Source organism: Lygodium microphyllum, chromosome 10, assembly GCF_053477565.2.
Source record: "Lygodium microphyllum isolate KBCC chromosome 10, Lygodium_microphyllum_v1.1.10, whole genome shotgun sequence".
Lineage (NCBI taxonomy): Eukaryota > Viridiplantae > Streptophyta > Polypodiopsida > Schizaeales > Lygodiaceae > Lygodium > Lygodium microphyllum.
In genome coordinates this window covers 12,085,306-12,099,410 of record NC_141144.1, presented here as the reverse complement: position 1 = coordinate 12,099,410, position 14,105 = coordinate 12,085,306, and the positions used below count along the sequence as shown (strand labels likewise).

General features: G+C 38.6%; 1 long non-coding RNA gene across 2 annotated transcripts; it reads right to left on the bottom strand.

Annotated features, from left to right (window-relative positions):
* Positions 1–2,544: 2,544 nt before the first annotated feature.
* Positions 2,545–13,507, bottom strand: LOC148029713 (uncharacterized). 2 transcript variants are annotated; one of them, XR_015692083.1, is made up of 3 exons: positions 13,279–13,507; positions 12,334–13,149; positions 2,545–12,245 (listed from the first exon to the last, which is right to left on the bottom strand). It is a non-coding gene; the product is annotated as an uncharacterized LOC148029713 (long non-coding RNA). The 2 variants fall into 2 exon arrangements; XR_015692082.1 differs by having other exon boundaries at positions 2,545–12,857; positions 13,063–13,149.
* Positions 13,508–14,105: the final 598 nt, after the last annotated feature.

The following is a 14,105-nucleotide window of genomic DNA, read 5'->3' as shown; positions in this document are numbered from 1 at the left end:
CTCTATCCCCTTATCATATGTGGTAAACCAAGTGATCCATTTAGATATGAATTGATATGCAAATATTTTCTCTTAGTTCACACCAATAACATATTTAAAGGAACATTAAACAACAATCATTAGCAAAAGTGACTCATAGAATCTCTTCTTAGTCAAGCTGCCACCAATAGCTTCAAAAGCCCCATATAATATCCTTGTGCACTTGTTATTTCTTTCATTGGTTGGACCATATTTGGTGCAAGAAAGCACATGTTCTTTACTCAATTGTGTGTTGACATGAATTATCGACGACAAGAACAAAGGCAATCTATTGTTTTCAGCCTTCAAAAGAGTTACATCATGCCATACCAAAGAATAGTGAGGCACTATATTAAATTCTCTCTCTATATTTTGAACATTAAATATCTAAAAAATTTGGACATAATCTCACTCCCAATCTATTCTCCCCTCTTACAACTACAAACTAGTAGCTTTGTTCTCTATGAGAATTGATCAATAACACTTGTGTAGTCTCTTCATTTACAATTGATTGCATCTTTGTTCCACTTGATAATATGAAAAATATGCCAAAATTTTAGAGCTCGGGGATTAGTGATTCTAGAAAAAATTGCCAAGAAAGAATTCAATTGTGTTGATCCTTTGTGAAATCAAAACCTTTGCATGTGGAGACAGATACTTGGCTTGAGCCACATGAAGCAATAAAGGGGAAAAATTAGGAACTAACTACAATAGGCTTGAGGACTTGGTTTTTTGGTTGAGTGCAATTATAGAGGACTAGTTCTTGGAAGGGTAGAGTGTGCATCATTCTATCCATCTTAGTGGTATGTCATCATACTTAGCCCAACAAGTATGGAGTCAGGTAGTGCAAAAAGGAGAACTCAGTTCTTAACAAAACTAAAAGCTACAAAAAGAAATGAGGAAAAATAAGCCAAAAGTGAATGTGATTCGAACTAAATCAACTCATAATTGAACAAGTCTAACAAGTGATAGGGAAATGCTTCTCATTAGGCCTACCATTTACAAAAGCTTTACAAATAGTGAAATCTACAAACATTGATATTTGTTGACACTTAAGTATATCGAGTAAAGGGCTACAAAATAAAACTTGGCATAAGGCACATCTATACAACAATGAAATTTCAATCCTAATAACCCCACTTAAAATGGTCACATGTTTATCAATGGGACTTGAGCTACAAAAATTCGGACCTTATCACAGACCTAATATCTAAGACAATATGAAGTTTTATGTATAGGTAGAGAAAGTTACTATAAGTTTGTTTACATGTAAATTGACTAAGATCACAATTGCAAAATTTGTATCACTCCTGCACGCAAGAACTTCGCTTGAAGAGCACTTAAATCTTTGACATGCCCTTATTTGCTTGTTTCGCATCATACAGATACCAGCATGTGGAAACCCTCAAGTGATATATAATTCAGGCACAATAGGGAAACTCTTTGCATGACATGCATCATGGCGGCCATGGCTCGCTTTCCACAAGTACATGTTCATCAAAGTTTCTAGATCAAATAATCATCAACCATCATGTCCTCGTAGCTTGCCACAATGAGAAGATTTGGACTCAAGAAAACACAGGCAGGAACAAAAGGTCAGATTCTGATTATCTTACTTGAAACTCACACGTGATGTTGGAGAGCCTATTCTAGAGTGGCTAATTGTAGCTGATAAAAGTAGTGTCAAACAGTGACTTGCACATTTGCAAAGAGTCGGGCACATTGCTCTCTTTGTGAATACGATTAGGCTTCACTCCTACAGTCCCAGGAACCTTTGCATCCTCATGAACAACTAGCCCATCACTGTTGTGGGCGTACTTGAGCTTAGTATGCTTCGCACAAAAGCCATTAAAGTTGGAAGAGGTATAACTACATGTAGCTTAGTAGGTAGAGATGGAATGGATGTTCCAGGGCTAAAGACAAGCCATCGAGGTTCAGCACGTGCTCAAACCTTCCAAATCTCAGACATCCCCTTGTCATAACAGCATAAGAATGAATGAAGAATGATAAACATCACAATTGATAAAGTGAATCCAGCCAATCAGAGATATTAGAATGAAGGAAAATAAATCCAAGAATGACATTCGATCAGGTTCAATAGTGGATTCAAGATCCCCTGGCATTATAGACTGCACTACTGGTAAGGGTGATTATGTTTCTTGCAGTGTTGTTTGTGGTGCCTGGCTCTTGAAGTATTTCAGAAGCAACAGGACTTCCTGGATATGGACTGATCTGTGCCAATACAAGACTGGCAACTTTCCCTTTCAAAGTTAGCTAGATTGGACTTCCTAGTGCACATGGAGGATTGATCTGCACCAATACAAGACCAGCTTTCGGTTTCAAAGTTGGCCAGATTGGATTTCTTGCATATGGACTAATCTGTACCATTGCAAGACCAACAGCTTTCCCTTTCAAAGTTGGCCAGCTCATAACGACAGCTGCTGCTGCATCAAACTACTTCCTTCTTGTGTCCATGACAGTCGCCTGCTTGCCTGAATCCCAGTGAAGCTCTTCAATGTAGTCTTCCAATACATTTGCATGTGTTTCCACGATAGCCTAATTGGGCAAGTTTCCGTTTCAAAACAACACCAGCATGAAATTTGCAGTCATGAGAGAAGAAGATCAAGGTTGATTTGGTGATGCACAGTACAAGAAACTAATTATCTCACTATGAATTTTTACAATCTGGCAAGTTAGACCCAATTTTGAGAAAAAAATCGTCTCCACAAAAGGACTACCTACAGTTTTATAGTCCAAGTCTATCGACCTTGCTAGAAGAACCCATGCTTCATAATAAACCGATCTTGGAAACAAACCACACATTAGAATGAAATGAACCTCAAAAGCTATGTTGGAATCATCAATGTTTCTGAGCACTTGCTAGATATGCTCAATAAATCGTATTTACTGATATTTTCAATATTTTCTTGCAAATACTCTGAAGATCACAAGGAAGATCAATAAATATTGAAGTTCTTGTGAACAGATGGAGCTATTGATGAGGAAACAGTTCTATTGCACATAAGACCAATTGCAGAAGAGGGTGTCCATTGCCAAACGAGGATAAACGTGACTTTAGCCTCAAACAAAATGCTGCAGTCTCTCACAGAGAGAGAGAGAGAGAGAGAGAGAGAGAGAGAGAGAGGAGCATAAACTTAAGAATTTTCTGTCTCACTGTCACTACAACGAGGTAATCCTGCAAAAACCCAATTACATAACAAAAAAATTTCATATCACCAAGTTTTTGACCTTAAAAATGCTCACCTTAGATGTCACAGTAGAACAGATCATAGTTTATGCCTACATGCATTCAAAAATAAATCGGCAAATTGCAGCTCTTGAGCATTCCATATCTACACCTCATGTTCAAATGTTTAGTATATCTTTCAGCCGAGTGTCTGTCAAGCACATGCTCTTTGTGCTTAGAATTGCAAGTGCCTTTCTTGCTCATCAGTAACAACTTGTCCTCATGCAGATGTCTGGCCATCTCTTCATCAGTTTCTGGCATTCAGTTAGCATGATAATAGCAGTGGTAGCAGCAGATGGTTGGTGGTGTTGTAGATATTGAATGTCATTGTATTGCAGCTCTTGAGCATTCCAAATCTACACCTCATGTTCAAATGTCAGATCAATATGAAATGACAAATTTTCATAGTATGATTGGAGGGATGGGTACACTGTCAAAGATAAGAGTTGTTCCTTTACCTAGGTAGGCTTGATAATGATTTGGCAAAACACAAGCAAGGACATATTGAAATTACTACATATGTTTAGCCACCAGATTAGTTTAAAGGACAACTTAAACTAGTTTAAGTAAAGTTATTGTGAATTTTTCGTGTTGGAGAAGAGGGGATCCAGATCTTCTCCAATTTCATTTGAACCCCTTTTTTGAAGAAAAGGTTCTATATCCCCATGAACATTCACCCCTTTGCAGGGCTCAAAGTACCTTCAAAGGCCTTAGAATGAAAACCACCTTTCTTTAATCAGAATGCTATCGTTGCATGAACTTAGGGGGGCATGGATGAGATGCATCATGAGCAACAAGAGTCTTAAGACCGTGCAATGTGGCACAAGGGAAATATTATGATGATACATTGATGGTAGTGGCCATTTGTGATCCGATTCATGATACTGCAAGTGTTGTTGGTGAACTGAGTTGTTGCTACCTTGATCATACATCCGAATTCAGCACTCCACTGTAGATACTGATGATCAAGGTAATCAATATCCATGCAATTTGATAGATGGTGATCAATATTCACAGTTAACATGACAATGATAGTGGCAGCAACAGATGCTACTGCTGTATAGGTTTTGACTGTCATTGTGTTGCAGTTCTTGGGCACTCCGTATCTAGACCTCATGTTCAAATGTCTCTATATGTTTCAGCTGAGTTTCTATCAATCATGTGCTCCTTGACCTTAGAACTTTTATGGCTTTCCTCTTCATCCGCAAGTACTTGTCCTTCATGCATGTGTTGCTATCTCTTAGTTTTTGATCTGAGCATTTGGTTAGTATGACAGCAGCATTGGCAGCAACAGATGCTACTGTTGCATAGGTATCTAATATCATCGTATTGCAGCTCTTATGCATTCCATATCTACACCTCATGTTCAAATTCTGTATATCTTTCAGCTGAGTGTCTGCCAAGCAGGAGCTCCTTAAGCTTAGAACTATAGGTGGCTTTTCGCTTCATCACTAAGTACTTGTCCTTCATGCAGATGTGTTGCCATCTCTTCATCAGTTTCTGATCTGAGCATTCAGTTAGTATGGCAGCAGCAGATGCTACTGTTGCATAGGTATCAAATGTGACTATATTGCAGCTCTTGAGTATTCCATATATATGCCTCATATTCAAATGTTCCATATATCTCTCAACTGAGTGTAAGTCAAGCACGTGCTTCTCGAGCTTAAAACTGCAAGTGGCTTTCCTCTTCATCACTAAGTACTTGTCCTTCATACAGATGTATTGCCATCTCGTCATATGCTTCTCTAAGGCTTCCTGTTGAGCTAGTACTTTCTTGCTTTACCATCAATTGCAACCACATAGGTGCACAAGTTCCTAATAAGCAGCTTGACATGACGAGTGCCAACACTAAGTACTTGAGTATGAGTATTAGGTACTGGAGGCTGATCTTGGTGCATGTGCTGACTAGTAACATCAGCGATCATGTTAGAATCTGCTGCTGTTACTGCTGAATAGTACGATATCTAAATGATGCAACACAATGATCACTATCCATTTTGATCACCTGCTGCTGCCACTTGTCATTGAGCCAGGGATGGAGCAGCACCTGTTGGATGGAGGGCTAGGTAAGGGGATCCTGACAGAGCATCCAAGATTGTGACAGTAGATTGGATGGTCTCATTTAGCCAAGATTCCAATGCACAAAGATGAGCAATAACAAATACGAAGGAAGCAATAACTATTAATAGGCTGTCATGAGGACATGTATTTTCAAAAGCTCACTTAATATGTTGATTAATTTTTAATCACATGGTTTAAGTAAATATTGCACATGTGAGGTGTAACTGGGATTAGAGTAAATTTAGGATCCCAGGACCCGAGGAAATCATGGGGTGTCAAAGGTAAAAGTTGCTATAAGTTATGTTACATAGGTACTTGTGGTATCTAGTGCCAATTGTTGGTCTAGGTCATTCATTTAACCATAAATGTCAATTGGTGACACTAGAGAAGTGGCGTTTAATGGTACCTAATGCCGATTTGATGGTCAAAGATGGCGCAAAGACACTCGGGAATGAAGTTGCCTTGCCAATTTAATTATTGGCCAATCAGATTTTTTTTCTAGGCACCAAAATAATTATTAGATTAATTTTTAATATTTAAAGACTACAAATTAATATTTAATTATGGATAATGCTGAAAAAACCATTTAGGAAGGGTAACACTTGTCAAAAATGCCCATGCAAAATTGACAAACATCTTTAGAGGCTTGAGAGAGGCATTTTAGTGCATTCAATTTGCAAAAGAGAGGGAGAAGATGCTGTTGGTTTGTTTGCAACCATTGGAAGATTTTTTGAGGTAGCCAGAGGCAGGAGAAGACCAATCAATAGTAGGTGATAGCTTCTACAGGCTATTGAAATAGAGCAACAACAGTAAATGATCGATTTTTTTCAATTCTTTGTGAAGAAAGTCTGAAATTTCTCTCTCCTCAGCATTCTCTCTCATCTCCTAGCCTTTCTACAAGCTTGCTCTGAAGATTATAGCATTGAGATCACCAGAGGCTGAGAAATTCCAAATTTCTCTGCTATAAACCCTAATTTGTAGCAGAGATTAAGGTTTAGCAACAGTCTCGGGAAGCATGCTAGAATTTGGAAATTTCATGACTCAGATTCAACAGGACTGAAGTTGTTTTCAGTCAAATTCAATCAAAGGGACCAGCAAATCGATGAATTTGGGGCATTTTCCATCTCCATTAAAGCGGGTGAAGGCCAATTGATTGCCTAAATCAAGGGGAAAACCAGCTTGAAGACTTGTTGGTCATTTTGGATAGCAAGGGGAGTTGGAACATTTGAAAGGGATTGGAAGGAGAATCTTATTGTACATTAACTTTTTTTTCAATTAAGTTAAACAAATACCGAAAGAGGGGCCGGTTTTGGGGCCAATAGGTTGTCCATTGTTCACGATTGTAAGTTATTTTGCATTTCTCAGTTTTGTAATAAATGTTACTGCTGTAATTAAGTTATAATTAGAGAATTACCACCCATCCATGGAAGGAAGGCTGGTTTCATGGTTCCATTGCCGAGATACCAATCAATTCCTTGATTTTGTGGGCTCGAGGTACTTGATTGCAAGCCAAAGCTTTGTGCTAGTGCTGATTTTTACTCTTAGTTGAGAAATTACAGTAATATGTCTTCATACAGTGAGATGGACTTAAGCAATGATGACTCTCAGTATGGACATTCACATGTGAATGAAAGAAATGCAATGCCTGACCTTAGATTAGGCTCAGACCATGGACAACAAGCTGAAAATGTTGTTGTTGGGCAAGATGCATGACCTTCGGGGCATTAGGAGGTCGATGACTAGTAAAGTGAAGAGGAATTTGATAACTAGTTTAGGAATTGGATGAGGATAACACTAAATATCTTTGTGAAATTGCAAAGGATTCTCAATTTACCCGATTTTTGAATACTCTGAAGAAGGACAACAAAGGCAAGAAGAAGCACAAGACATATTTTACACCTTCGATACAACAAGATGCACCGAAGATAATACCAAACCCTTCATTTGAAGCTTCCAAAGATGCTAATGAAACAAAATAGTTGGTATCTATGGGGCAAGGAATACAAATGCAAGGCCATCACGGAAGTGCCAATCCAATGGATTTTGGACAGCCGGCCATGCATACTATGATGGGGCAGCTAGGATATTTTGGTGGAAGCATGATTTTCATGCTATGCTTGGACAAAGACTACATACACGAATGTGTGGCACAAATCTCTATGTATGCAGCAACCGATGCATGGTATGCAAGGCCCAATGTATTCATGTATGGATGGAAATATACAAAACTATGTATGGCAGTATTGGCTTGATGCTTGGGGCACCAAGTAGCATGTTTGATACTGTATCTGAACCCCCGAATGCTTATGGGGCTCAAGGAATGAATATTGGTCATGAAAATGCTTCGTTTGGCGTTGGTTTTAATGTAAATCCAACAAATGCACCCTTTGTATAGTAGCTAGTGTATGACAACTTGATACCCAAAGGGGCAACAAAAGACTATGATGAGAGTGGAAAAGCAGTAAAGCTTGAGTCCTTCAATGGTGTACAAGACAGACTGAAAGCTTTGACTTTCATTCAGCAATTTGGTATAGCCTATTCAGGGGGGAACTTCATTGAGTCCTCGAAGATTTGAAATGTAGCCAATTTTTTAAAAGGGAATGCATTGCAGTGGTGGTCCACTCTTTGGATGCAAGGTAAAGCACCATTAACGTGGGTACAATTCAAGTAAATGTTTGCATCGAATTGGTTGATAAGTACCTTTGAGGTGGACATCATGACAACTTGAAATAAACTGGATGCTAAGGAATGTAAGAATTTGGAGCAATATAATAAGTTTTTGGATGCATTGCTGCCCGTCATTTCTTATCGCCCCATATCCCTCCATGAGCAAGTGAAAAAATATGTTTGTGGGCTGCCCAAAGGAAGCAAGGATTTTTGCATTAAATCCATTGTGTCTAGCATATCTCAGCTTATAGAGATTGTTACTATAGCTGATACTTTGCTACGTGGGAAGGATTTGTGCTTCCTAGAGAGTGGGGAGAAACTAAATAAAAAGTTATTTAAGGTTGAGAAAATGGGCAGATCTAAAAATCAGCCTGAAAAGAGGCCAAAATTGTAAAGAAAGGGCTAAAAAACATTGGCACAACATAGGGAATTGATGGTAGCAAAGAAATGTTTCATTTGTGAAAAAGAGGGTCATATTGCAAGGGAAAGTCCCAATAGGCATCAAGCTAGAAAATCAAAAAATCAAAGAGATTCTGAATATTAGTGGGATTGGTGCCCGATGTTGTTGGTGATTAGCCCAATGATGATGCTATTGAGTTGTGCAGAGCATGGGGTAAAATTAGGGATCAGCCCAATGATAATGCTATTGAGTTGTGCAGAGCATGGGGTAAAATTAGGGATCAGCATGCATTGATTTTCTTTGATAATGGTGTACGAGCCAACTTTATCTCTGTTGACATGGTAGCCTGTCTAGGCATCAGAGAGGATGAGATGGGACCCATGGAGGAAGTTGGAATGGCACATAAAGGCCATGCAGAGCCTGTCACACCGCTCATTCGAAAGCTTAGATTGTATGGACATGGATATGTGGATAGCAAAGAGTTCTTCATTGCTCCAAGTGAGAGTTGTGATGTATTGCTTGGTATGCCATGGTGTCAATGTATGCATGCAATGATTGATTCTCGTGCAAAAAAGATCACTATTTAGCATAAGGGAAAGATACTTACACTTGATGTAAAGTTGAAAGGTGAATTTGTCCCTGTTGTATCTATAACTACCATTTTTAAAGTAATGAAAAATCATCTTTCAACATACTTGGTTTTTACTAAGGATAAAGATGATAGTAACAATATTGGAAACATGTCTAAGTTAGAGAAGGATCGCATGTCATTTTTAAAAATGTATGTTGATTGCTTCTCTCAGTCACTTTCAAGGTAGCTACCATATGAAATGTCAAAAGATCATGGCATAGATTTTATCCCTGAAAGTATCCCATCTAATAAGCCATCTTACAGACTCATTACAGCCCAATAGGAGAATATTATGAGTTAGGAGAATGAGCTGTTAGAAAAAGGGTTGATTCCGCCTAGCTCATCTCCTTTTTGTTCTCTAATGCTTTTGGTGCAGAAAAATAATGGTTCATGGTGTATGTGCATTGATTATCGTGGCTCAAAGAAGATCACGATAAAGAATTGCTTTCTGATTCCTTGGATTGATGATGTTATGATAGATTGCAAGGGACAGTCATATTGAACCATATAGATTTGAAAAGTGGATATAATCAAATATGCATTAGACTGGAAGATGTGCCTAAGACAGCTTTTAGGACATCTTTTGGATCGTATGAGTTTCTTGTTATGCTTTTTGGACTTATAAATGCTTCTGTAACTTTTAATTGGATGATGGATCGCATCTTCAGGCCACATAGAAAATTTGTGGGCACTTTCTTTGATGACATGATTGTCTATTCAAAGAACGAGGAAGAACATAGAAGACACTTGGACATTGTGTTCAATGAACTACGTGAGCATAGACCGGTTATCAATGACAAGCAAAGTGAATTCTTCTTGTATGAAATCTACTTTTTGGGGCATATTGAATGGATTGATGGTTTTTGCATGGACCCTGTAAAGATTGAGGCAATATGATCATGACCACCTTTGAGGAATGTGCATGAGATCCATAGCTTCTTGGGTTTATGTTATTACTACAGAAGTATGTATACACGTTTGCTGAAATTGCATCTCCATTGCATGCCTTGTAGAAGAAGGATGTTCCTTTTAGATGAACAACAATGGAAATTTCAGCATTTGAAAAGTTGAAGGAAAAGATGACTTCAAATTCTGTGCTCATGTTGCCCTATCTAAGGAAGTCATTCATAGTTCAATGTGATGCATGTGGTAATAGCATTAGACTCTTTCTCTAAAAGAGTTGGCCTTTTGGCAACCCTATACGAAGGTGCCAAGGTGGTGCAGGGACGATGGAAGGACGGAAAGTGGCAGATACTGTGTTGCCTACATAAGGCACCCCTGCCAATCCACACTTCGTCATTTTAGCATGCAATTCTTAGCCTAATTGAATACAATTATACTAACATGTGATTTCAATTGCACAAAAATGTTTCATTATCCAATGATAAGCCTTTTTCTTACATCTTCTTGACACAATTTAGCACTTCTTCACCAAGCCTATACTTAAGAGTATGTACCATTCATTGCTTTCCATAAGACTGCATCTTGAATCAGAAACCCCTTGAATACATTTTGTGCTTTTGCAATCAAGCCATCATTGCCATACATACCCTCTAGTGTAACCGCTGATCAATGCATTCCATGAGACCATATCTTCAACTGATGTTCTCCTAGCAAACCAATGCTAGAGTGCTTCTCTTGGTAATCCAAAATTTTCCAACAAAAAACCAATGATGTAATCATATAAACCTCTCTAATGCTCTTTTAACGATTTAAGCACTTTTAGTAACCTAATGTGATGCCCACATGATCTTCCTTACCAAGCCCAAGCCTGTATGCTCTGCAATCTGTGCATTCCATGAGATTACATATCAAATTGGAAGTCAATCAAAGACTTGATATGTGTTTGCAATCAAATCACATTTGGTGTACATATCAAACAAGGTGCTGCTCACACAAAGGACTCCTAGCTCACGTGTGATTGTTTCAACATGTAATTTAGTCTATATGACCATTGCCGCTGCATCCCATGATAACACACTATTTCAAAATCCCTGTTTGTCATTACAGAATGCAAATTTCTGCACTATTCCACAGCTTCCACAGTACCAGTCACTTCCAAGGTGCAACATATCAAGTCCCCACACCTAAGCATACATATCACAATGCTGGCTCCAGATCTTTATCGAAGGGACCATCCAAACTACGGCCACAGATATCATATGGTCCACATCAGCGTCTTAGTCAAATGCATCAAGATCAGCAATAAATTTTCCACATGCTGTTGCAAATACATCTGACACCCCATTCGGACATGATGTTCATGACATGACTGCCCATAGTCAGCATAACTAGTGGTAGTTGAAAAAAAAATTGATGATGTTCTACAAGAGAACCACATTTACTCTGCATATCTGTGATTGCTCTATACCATGGTAAATCTGATTCGAAACCCCTTTTTCTTATTACAAAATGCAATCTTCTACCCTATTCCAAAGCTACCACAATACCGATCGCTTTCAGCCTGCAACATTTTAAGTGCTCATACATATCATGACATGTCCATGTCTGCCTTTCTCTGGTTTCATGCTGCCACACGTTTTCAAGATGGCTATAAACAATACCTTGACCAGCTTCCTGCCTTCCTACTCCATTCCTCAAAATAATTCACTGCAAAAAGAGTCATCAAGAGCAAAAGAGCAGGACCACATTTCGATCCAAAAGAGCAAGACCACATTTCGATCCAGCATCCAGATCACAAGCATACATTGCACCATATACTCTTGAAACTCAGAGCTTCAACAAGAGAACAAAAACTATTCCACACATATCCTTCGACTTAAATCAGCAACAAATACAAATTCAATCCTTATATAAACACAAACCTTTTGGACCAAAATGACAAGCATAACATGTGGATACCTGTACCATCCTTATGCACATAGCCTCCAATTTGAACCCAAACAAACAACATGCTCATTACATGGTGTCCTCCAAGCTCGCATGTACCTGCAAGGCTTAAATTAACTCTGCATATGCTGCACAAGCTCTAGTTTGATGCCCACATGTTCTTCCTCACCAAGCCCAAGTCCTGTATGCCCTGCAATCTGTGCATTCCATGAGACTGCATATCAAATTGGAAGTCAGTCAAAGACTTGATATGTGTTTGTAATCAAATCACATTTGGTGTATATATCAAACAAGGTGCTGCTCACACAAAGAACTCCTAGCTCGTGTGTGATTGTTTCCAACATGTAATTTGGTCTATATGACCATTGCCGCTGCATCCCACGATAACATCTATTTCAAAAGCCCTGTTTGTTATTACAGAATGCAAATTTCTGCACTATTCCAAAGCTTCCACAGTACCAGTCACTTCCAGCACGCAACATATCAAGTCCCCACACTTAGCATACATATCACAGTGGTCGCTCTAAATCCTGATCAAAGGGACCATGAAACTGCGACCACAGACATCATATAGTACACATCGACATCTTTGTCAAATACATCAAGATCAGCAATAAATTTTCCACATGCTGCAAACACATCTGACACCCCATTCATACATGATGTTCATGATAGCACTGCCCATAGTCAGCATGATTAGTGGTATAAGGTAAAAGACTTGACATTGTTCTATGAGAGAACTACATCATGGTAAATCTGATTTGAAACCCCTTTTTATGATTACAAAATGCAATCTTCTACCCTATTCCAAAGCAACCGCACTATATATCACTTTCAGGCTGCAACATTTTAAGTGCCCATACATATCATGATATATCCATGTGTGCCTTTCTCTGCTTTCATGCTGCCATACGTTCTCAAGATGGCTATAAATGATAATTTGGTCAGCTTCCTACCTTCGACATTATCTCAAAACAATTCCACTACAAAAAGAGAGTCATCAAGAACAAGACCGGATTTCAATCCAGCATACATTGAACCATATACTCTTGCAACTCAGTGCTTCAAAAAGAGACCAATAACTATCCCACACGTATCTTTCAACCTCAATCGGCATCAAATATAAATTCAATCCTCATATAAACACAAACCTTTTGAACCAAAATGACAAGCATAACATGTTGATACCTGCACCATTCTTATATATAGAGCCTCCAATCTGAACCTGACCAAATAACATGCTCATTCACTGGTCTCCTCCAAGCTCACGTGTACCTGTAAGGCTTGAATTAACATCCGCATATGCTGCACAGTTTACTTTGTTTCTTGTTAAAGCACCTTGCCACAGCAGTTGCCGAGTCAGAATTGAGAAGAAAGGAAGCCCAAAGAAAGAGAGAAGCTTACCCACGTCAGAGAATTGAAAAGGATCCAACCCACTTCTTGCCCGATGTTAACTTTGGTAGATTTGATATCTCGTGCTCGCTCAGCTCAGCACGCATGCAAGAAGAACACGAGGAAAATAGAGACACATGTTCAAATACACAAGGAGCGGTCGAATGTTAGCTTTGTTCATAATGATGAAGCTACTCACTAACTTCGCCATCCTTGAGTGTAAAAATATCAAATGCTTGGCTACATTCTACAATCATAACATGAACACGTATTCTTTTTTTGCATCGTCTAGAGTAAGATGTCACATGTTTGCTCACTATTTTTTTTCAAAAAAAATCTCTCATTATTTGTCTCCAATCTCTCTCTCCCAGCCCTTTTTTTTACACCTCTCCTCTTTATGATTTTTCTCCCACATATTTGTTATCCCTCTCTCTCTCTCTCTCTCTCACCTTTTCCCTGTTCTCTCCCTCTTTTCTTTTTATCTCTCTCCTCTTTTTGCAACACCCATCACTTTCTCTCTTCCCTCCTTTCTACCTCTCCCTCCCTCCCCTTGTTTATCCCTCTCCTCTGTTTGTGACCCCTCTCTCACACCATTTTTATATCCTCTCTCTCGCTCTCTCTCTCATATAAGCACAAATAAAAGGATAGATATGCATTTGCATTTAAGTGTATAGAGACTCATATATGTATACAATACCTTTTATGCCCCAGACTTGTAAACTTTACTCATACTTACTTTGCATGATATCTAGAAGCAACTCTATATGATCCTTAGATGTTACAATTAGAAATAACATTGTACTTAACCATAGACAAAAGATATACGGAATGTATATTTT